At 34.9% G+C, this 9,210-nt stretch overlaps 1 long non-coding RNA gene across 1 annotated transcript in view; it reads right to left on the reverse strand.

The window, feature by feature from the left end:
• Positions 1-4,083: 4,083 nt before the first annotated feature.
• The window catches only part of LOC132010133 (uncharacterized), a 75,567-nt gene continuing 70,440 nt past the window's right edge, over positions 4,084-9,210 (reverse strand). The window contains exon 4 of the long non-coding RNA XR_009402173.1: positions 4,084-6,682. This is a non-coding gene — a long non-coding RNA (uncharacterized LOC132010133). The remainder of the gene's footprint in view (positions 6,683-9,210) is intronic.

Below are 9,210 nucleotides of genomic sequence, written 5' to 3' on the forward strand. Positions count from 1 at the left end.
AATTATCTCTGAAAAAATATTTGGCTTTATTTTTGCCTATCAAAAGCATCTTTAAAAGTAACAGTCTTAGGGGTCCCTTGAGGGTTAAGTGTCTGACTTCTGTTCAGGTCATGATCTGAGGGTCCTGGGATTGAGCCCCACTCCAGACTTCCTGCTCAGCAGGCAGTCTGCTTCTCCCTTGCCCTCTGCCCCTCCCCATCTGCATTTGTGCTCTTAAATAAATAAATAAAAGCTTTAAAAGTAACAATCTTAAAACTGAGATAAAATGATAATTTAACCAAAAGAATGCATAAAATAAAAAGATATTACCAATGAAAGAAGAACTAACTTCAAATTATATTTTCATATAGAAAATGGTTTTCAGATAAGGAATTTCAGAGGAGCACAGCCATCCAAGACCTGTTTTTGTCTTTGTGCCACCCTCTCTTCTCTACACATTTTATAACCTAATTCCCTTGTCTTGCTTCTTTCATGTAAGAAAGACAAATCTTTTTCTTCAAAAATCACTTGTTCATTTGTCAAATATGTCATGAACATTTATTATGTGTACTGTATATGGAAGATAAAATGAAGCAAATAAAGTGTAAGATTCTTATATCCAACCAGTATAATTCAGTGCCTATAGTTGATGAGGCACTGTTCTAGGTATCTTGGGCACAACAACAAGCAAAACAGGCACCATCTTGCCCTCATGGATTCTAGTGAAAGGTATAATTCCTGTTAATGAAAAGCTTTCAAGGAAAGTTGGAGAGAAATAGGTATGTTGATCATCAAAAATAAGAAGTTGTGCCCCTCACAGTTGTTCCCTAACTGTATATATAGGCATAATGAATTAGTCAATTGTAATTATCTGCTTATTTTTCTATTTCCCTCATTAAAACAGTTTTCAGTCACTAAAGAAAATCAGCAGAAGCCTGTATATGAGTGCATGCCAGTTCCCTATGTAAAACTGATAAAAGTAAAACTGATTAAAGTGGAAAGAAAGGATCATATGTCACCAGCATCCTGGCCAACCTAAATTATCCCTAGGTCACCTACAAGGACTCTGTGGGACACAGATAAAAACCACCATTGAAAATGCTATGGACAGAGAATATAGTTTACTGTGGGTGGCAAAGTGCCCATGAACTCAAATACTTGTTGAATGAATAAGTAACACTTTTGAGAAAAAGGGCTTTCTAAATGCTGTCGTGTAAACGTTTTCATAAAAGACACGAGACTCAGGCTGACATTTAAGAGAATTTTAGTTTGATGTAAAGAAGAAAAGTGGATTTGTCTTGCAAAACAGTGTAAATAAAGAAATGGACAGGGAAGCACAAATGCATGGTGGGGGAGGGGGCAGAAGGAGATCACGGGGGCAGAAGAGGTGGACACATGTTGAAAACAATATGTTGGTACTGTATAGGTAATGGGTCATCAAGAATAGATACTAGCCAGAAAGAAATGAAATTGACCAGATCACACCACTTCCTTAAGGTTAGTCTCCAAATCCGCACTCTATATCATGACCATTTAAATATATTTTATAAAATGCAAAGCAGTGTGCATGCTTTATTTATGAATCATAGGTCATTTTACAATTCTGCGCAGTTATAAGCAGATTATTTCAACTAGAAATACTGAGATGCAGTCAAGATTTCTTCTAACTCTAAGACTTGTGATTTTTTTTTAAGATTTTATGTATTTATTTGACACAGAGAGAGAGATCACAAGTAGGCAGAGGTAGGCAGAGAGGGAGGGAAGTAGGCACCCTGCTGAGGAGAGACGGAAACATGGAGCTTGATCCCAGGACCCTGAGATCATGACCTGAGCCAAAGGCAGAAGCTTAACCTACTGAGCCATCCAGGTGCCCCAAAGATTTATGATTTTTAAGCTTAGAGATGTATTCATGGTTGTGTATATATTTATCCTAGTTAAATTAAAAATAAGGGTTCACGTAATTGTTCCTTTTTTGACTGGTCATATTCAAATAATCAAAATTAATTTATATTTTAAAAATAGAATTGCATTAACAATGTTCAATAGTACTTCCATTCTATTCGAAAAGCTATAACTCATGAAGAAAATGGACTTCGAGAAGCACTTAGGAAGGACAAGTATAGCAATATAAATTGTATACATGTCCTCCTAGGAAAGCAGTTATGTTTAAAACTCTTACAAATCATGGTTTATAGTGGTTGTTTTAGAACGAGAAATGAGTATATTACTGTACATATATTTTTATGGCTTCATAAAGCTAAGCACTGCTTAAATGTATAAAGGGGTCATTATGTCAACTAAATGACTTCTCTTCCCCTAGAGTAGGTTTTAAATATCTGAGCTTAGCAAACATTTGCTAGCTTATCCTTGCCCTTTAGAGAGACAATTCTGAAAGAGATATTTCAGTGTTTGATCTATAATAATTAAAAGAAAAACATCTTCTCCTTTTTTCTTTGAGCACCAGGAATTTGAGCTTCAGTTAATATAAAAAATGAAAACTTCCTAATTACTGACCTGAGAAATTTTCCAAGCAGGAATGAGGAATTACTCACCCACTAAGGAATCCAATTAATTCGCTTTCTACTAATTCTTCTCCTCTTAAAAATTTTCTGTAACACACTTAAAAGGTATAATCTGCCAAGTAACTAACTAAATGATCATTATCTACACAGGTGCATATTGACTCTCCTTCCAAATACTCAGCAGATTTACCCAGAGCTCTGAGCCCTATTTCAGTTCCACTGAACTCAACAAATATTTGCTAGATCAACTACTATATGCTAGACATTGTAGCAGTGACAAAAATGAATTATGTCTTAGTTTATTTCCTCAAAGAGTTTCCAATCAAGACAGGAAGCAAGAAATATATAAATAGCTAGCCAGAATCCAGAGGAAAGGTATAAACAAACTGTTCTGGAGAAACCAAAGGAAAACAAAAAATTACTTTCCACTGCAGAGAGGTAAGGCAATCAGGGAAGGATTCACAAAGGAGGCTTTATTTCAGTACATTGGGCTTCAGTAGGTAGAAGGGGGCTAAGAAAGAGGCATCATGGCCTAGAGAAAAATAAGAGCAAAAGTCTTGAGTTATGATACTTCAGATTCTTCTTCAGTGCTGCCTGATCTTATGGACTTCCTCCCTGATAAAGATGGATTCATAATGGGTAAGCTTTTCTATTTTACCCAGAGGCCAGTGGCAAGCTATGTATATAGTGCTAGTAAGATTAGTAGTTCCGGAATCAGAGAGATTTAGGATCTGATTCCAGCTGAGCTGCTTACTGGCAGATATGCTACATACTATTCCTGAGCCTCAGTTTTCTTATCTGTGATATAGATCTAGTAATATCTACCTTAAAAGGAGATTGAGAAAATTAATTTTAAAAACCTCCATAGAGAGCAACTACTAAATAAAATAATATGGAAGGAAATACCACAAAAAGAGTATAAATAAATTAAAATAGAATCCTAAAAAAAAGTTTGATCAGCACACAGTAAGGCAAGAAACAGGAAAAACAAAAAGAAACTAATAGTAAAGATGTAGACTTGAGCTAAGAGCCCAAAACTTGAAGCAGCTCAGATGTCCTTGAGCAGGTGAATGGTTAAATGGTAAATAACCTCTGGTACATATAAACCATGGAATACTACTGACCAGTAGAAAAGAATGAATTATTAATACAAGCAACAATTTGGAAGAATTTCAAAGGAATTATGATGAGCAGGAAAAAAAAAACAATCCCAAGGGTTTTATATTGTGTGATTTCATATATATAATATTCTTGAAATGACAAAATTATACAAATCGAGAAGATATTAGCATTTTGCCAGGAGTTAAGTATTTGGGGTTATAAAAGGTAACACCAGGGATCTTACAATAGAAATGTCCAATATCTCAGGTGTGGAGGTTGATATGTGAAGACACACATGTGATAAAATTGTACAGAATTAGAAACACGCACAGACACACACACAACTAAAAGTAAAATGGGGTAAATATGAATACTTCAGAATTGTCTCAATATCAGGATCTTCTTTGTGATGGTATACTCTATTTCTATAAGATATTACCATTAAGGGAAACACAATGAATAACACAATTGCATGTAACTCTACATTATCTCAAAATAAAAAGTTTAATTCAAAACCAAAATAAAACAAAACTCCACAGACATTGTATTAGTTTGCTAGGGCTGCCATGATAAAATATCACAGAGTTTGTGGCTTAAATAACACACATTAATTTCCTCATAGTTCTGAAGGTTTGAAAGTCTAAGATGAGTTCTCAACAGCTTTGGTTTCTTCTGAGGCCTTTCTCCTTGGCTCGTAGATTGCTGCCTTTTTGCTGTGTCCTCACATGGTCTTTCCTCTGTGTGCCCATGTCTGTATCCAAGTTTTCTCTTCTTATAGTGATATCAGTCATATTGGGTTGGGCTGGGGCTCATGCTGAAGATCTCATTTTAACTAAATTACCTCTTCAAAGTCTTTATCTCCAAATGTGGTTACATTCTGAGGTACTGGGGTGTAGGGCTTCAACAAAAGAATTTTGGGCAGAGTGCCAATCTAGCCCACACAGTCTTAAAACAATAAAAATATAGCAGAACACATAGGAGGAAATTTTCTTGGCATTTGATTTAGCCATAATTTCTTAGATATGATACCAAAAGCACAGGCAACAAAAGAAAAGCAGATAATTTATATTACCTCAAAATTAAAAACTTCTGTGCATCAAAGGATATGACCAAGAATGAAAAAACAATTCATAGGATGGGAGAAAATAGTTGGAAATCATAAATCTGATAATGGGTCAATATTCAGAATATATAAAGAATGGCTACAACTCAACAAGAAAATAAATAATCCAATGAGAAAATGGGCAAAAGACTTAGATGGACATATCTCCAAAGATATATAAATGACTAGTAAGCACATGAACAGATGCTAGTATCATTAATCACTGGGGAAATGTAGATAAAATCCACAATGAGATATCACTTCCCATCCATTAGGTGACTACTAACAACAACTAAAAAACAAAGCAAAACAAACAAACAAAAAAAACCCAGAAAATAATGCTTGTGCACTGTTGGTAGGATTATACAAAAATACAACTCAGTGGAAGTTGTTCTTGTATTTTTCACAAAAAATTACACTTAAGATTATAATATGATCCCGTAGTTCTACCTTTGGCTATATACCTTATACCCGAAAGAACTGAAAACCGGGACTCAACAAATATTTTAAACCCATATTCATAACAGCATTATTCAGAATAGCAAAAAGTTAGAAGTAACACAAGTATCCATTACCAGATAATTTAGATAAATAAAATGTGATGTAGACATAAAATGGAATATTATTCAGCCTAAAAAAGGAAACGCTAACATATGCTATGACATGGATGAACTCCAAGGACATTATATTAAGTAAAAGAAACCAATCATAAAAGAATATGAGCTATTTCAAGTAGTCAAATTCATAGACACCAAAAGTAGAATGGTAACTGCCAGGGGCTGAGATAGAAGGGAGCATGTAAATTATTATTTAATAGGTAGAGTTATCAGTTTTGTAAAATGAAATAAGTTCAATGGATAGATGGTAGTAATGGTAGCACAAAAATGTGAATGTATTTAATGTCACTAAATTAAACACTTGAGAATTGTTAAGATAGTAAATTTCATGTCTATTTTGCTATAATTAAAATAAATGCAAATTAAAGTTTGTGGGTTTTTTTCAAGTTATAGAGACCTGCACACGTATTAAACACTTAGAAAATGTTAGTTGTTGCCTCTTCTTCTACAGACCCCAAGATGGATTTGTTTCCTTCTTGGTTTCTCTCCAGAATTCACCTCTTATCCTCTTTCCTTTCTTCTTCAGCAAGAAGTCTGAATTTTAGTAAGGAAGATCTTGAAGATATAGTCAGACTAGGTCTCTGTCACTTCACTCCTTTACTCTACATGGCTCCCAAACTGAACAGTTGGGTAGAGGTCATTTTATATGTATTTTTTTCAACTTAGATATAATAAAGTTGTTTCTTGGCTTAATACATCTCTTTTTGTAATAGAATGGCAAATTTAATAACACAAATAAGATAATAAGTGTTCTTATCCTGTTGCCTGGATACATTGGCATTTAATATTCCTGAGGTAATGAAAAAAAATGGAAGTGAGATATTTTTCCTCTACAGTGAGAGCTACATCTAATGGAGTGTCTTACTTTCTATTATTTTAACATAAAATGTATTCAGTGTTCTCCATATTATACATCAGAGTTAATATACCTTAGTCACAAGGACCTAATGTTCATACATGTCAAATAGATTAGACATTTTGCCCAAAATAAACTCCTCATTTCTTACCCCTGAATTTCTTGAATATCTCGAAGGATGTTTATATATAGACAAATCAGTCTATTGTTTATCTTAAGTTTGGAAGACATTGAAAAAGCAAGGTTAAACATTTATTTATGGTTGAGCTTTTTTGGCACCAATTTGTGCTTTTTTTCTCCAAGCAGGAAATACAATAAATGGGAGTCTTCAAACTCCACTGACCATCCTACCACTTATTATTTTAAATTGAATCAGTTCAGAACTGTTAAAATACCTTTTGGGATGTAAGAGGCATTTTGGGATCCAATTTGGGATTGGGATAGATGAGGATGAGACAAGCTGCCCGTGAAGAAACTGGAACATGGTGCTTCATATTGGCTTTTCCTGCAAAAGACATGGGAAAGGCAAACACTGGCTTCTCCTATTTAAATATAAATGTTGTTGTTCTGAGGTTGACCCTAGAAAAATCTGAGAATGTTGGCATGGTGAAGTGGTGACTAGCATTTAACAAGTGTCTGCTGAGCATCAAAGACTTTGTCTTAATAGAGCAGGGTAACCCGGTAATGAAAAGGGAAGCACAAAAGACTGGAGAACTTAATGTATTCATTTGGATATAGCTGGGTTAATTCTCATTATTATAGCTTAAAATAACTGTAAGTGGTTTAAAACCAGATTCTTCAAGGTGGAAAAAAGTAGAGACAAGAAGTTATAATTAAGATAATCAGGAGATACAATCTAAAAATCACTTTCAATAGTACCAAGGAACAATGAAACAAGAGATATGCAAGAACTATTCATAGAAATGTATAATATTTTAATGAGACTTTAAATAAAACCTAAATAATTTGTCAAATATTTCTCATATAGAAAGATGATATTATAAAAATGGCAATTTTCCTAGTTGACCTGGATATCTTACACAACAGCAGTTAAAATCACATCAGGAGGGACACCTGGGTGGCTCAGTTGGTTAAGCAGCTGCCTTCAGCTCAGGTCATGATCCCAGCGTCCTGGGATCGAGTCCCACATTGGGCTCCTTGCTCGGCAGGGAGCCTGCTTCTCCCTCTGCCTCTGCCTGCCATTCTGTCTGCTTGTGCTCATTCTCGCTCCTCTCTCTCTCTGACAAATAAATAAATTAAATCTTTAAAAAATAAAAATAAAATCACATCAGGAATACTTTCTTTTTTTTTCATGTATCATTTTTTAAATTAGTATTTTTTTTATTTTATTTTAATTTTTTATTTTTTATAAACATATATTTTTAATTGGTGATACTTTCTTTTTTTAATTTATTTTTTTTGACACAGAGAGAGAGAGATCACAAGTAGGCAGAGAGAGAGAGGGAAGCAGGCTCCCTGCCAAGCAGAGAGCCCAACGCAGGGCTTGATCCCAAGACCCTGAGATCACGACTTGAGCCGAAGGCAGAGGTTTTAATCCACTGAGCCACCCAGGCGCCCCACATCAGGAATACTTTTGAAACTTGATAATATGATTGTAAAATTTATGTACAAAAAAAAGGGCCAGTTGTCAGCATACTTTCAAAGATGAAAAATGAGGAAAGAAAATTGTTTTAACAGATATAAATACTCAAACTAAAGCTATAGTAATTAAGATAATATTGTATTGATGCAGGGATAGGCAAAATAATCAGTAGAATTTAGAAAAGATCCGAAGATAGAATGTTGTGTGGAATGGGTGACATAATAGATCAATTGAAAAAGAAGGGACTATTAAAAAAATAGAGCTGACACTTAGTTAGCCATATTGAGAGGGAGTAGGGGTAGGAAAAGCATTTAATTTATGATATGCAACTCAACCAAAAATTAGCTCCATATGTATTAAGGTCACAAACAGAATTCTAGACCTTTGGAAGAAATTATAGTCTAATATCTTTCTGGTGGTGGATAAGGGAGGCATTCTTAAACAAGATACAAAAACTCACCAGGAAAGAAAAAACCCTGATAAATTATTTTACCTTATTAACAAATATTGCTCATCTAAACATACCTCAAAGCAAGTGAAACATGAGGCTGGGAAGATAACAGAGTAAAAGAACCTTAAACATACTTCATCCCATGGATACAACTAAACAACCTCACATCAGCATAGATAACCTAGAAAATGATCCCCAAACTGGCAGAACAAACTCTCCAACTAAAGGCAGAGGTGATATCAAAAAAGGTAGGAAGGGGTACCTGGGCAGCTTACTCGTTAAGCATTTCAGATCAGGTCATAATCCCAGGGTTCTGGGATTGAAACCCACACCAGGGACCCTGCTCAGTGGGAAGCCTACTTCTGCCTCTCCCACTTACCCTGCTTGTGTTCCCTCTCTCATTTTGTCTCTCTCTGTCAAATAAATAAGTAAAATCTTTTTTTTTTTAAATAAGTAAAATCTTTAAAAAAAAAAAAAAAAAAGGAAGATAAAGATGTAGTATGGAGTTAGAGGGACCTCACAAGTCCAAGGGAGGGAGGGAGCCACAGTGCAGAGAAGGAAAAGAAACAAACTTTCACACTGGGAAGCCCACACAGGAAAAAACAATCCTCATGCATTTGCTTTTGAAAGCAAGAGACACTGAATTCTGTGAATTCTTACAACCAGTGGGACTTAAAGCCTGGAATTTTAAAAGTCAGTAAGCTCAGTTCTGGGAGAAGAAGGTGATAGAAAGTTGAGTTCCTGCCCTTAAAGAGACAACAAGACTAACAGCCTTTGGATATACAGCATAAAGGCAGCAGTTTTAAAAATGCCAGAAGCAAGGGCAAAAATGAACTATTGGGATTTCATCAAGATCAAAAGCTTTTGCACAGCAAAGGAAACAGTTAACAAAATCAAAAGACAACTGACAGAATGGGAGAAGATATTTGCAAACGACATATCAGATAAAGGACTAGTGTCCAGAATCTATAAAGAACTT

Source organism: Mustela nigripes, chromosome 2 (genome assembly GCF_022355385.1).
Source record: "Mustela nigripes isolate SB6536 chromosome 2, MUSNIG.SB6536, whole genome shotgun sequence".
In the NCBI taxonomy this organism is placed as follows: domain Eukaryota; kingdom Metazoa; phylum Chordata; class Mammalia; order Carnivora; family Mustelidae; genus Mustela; species Mustela nigripes.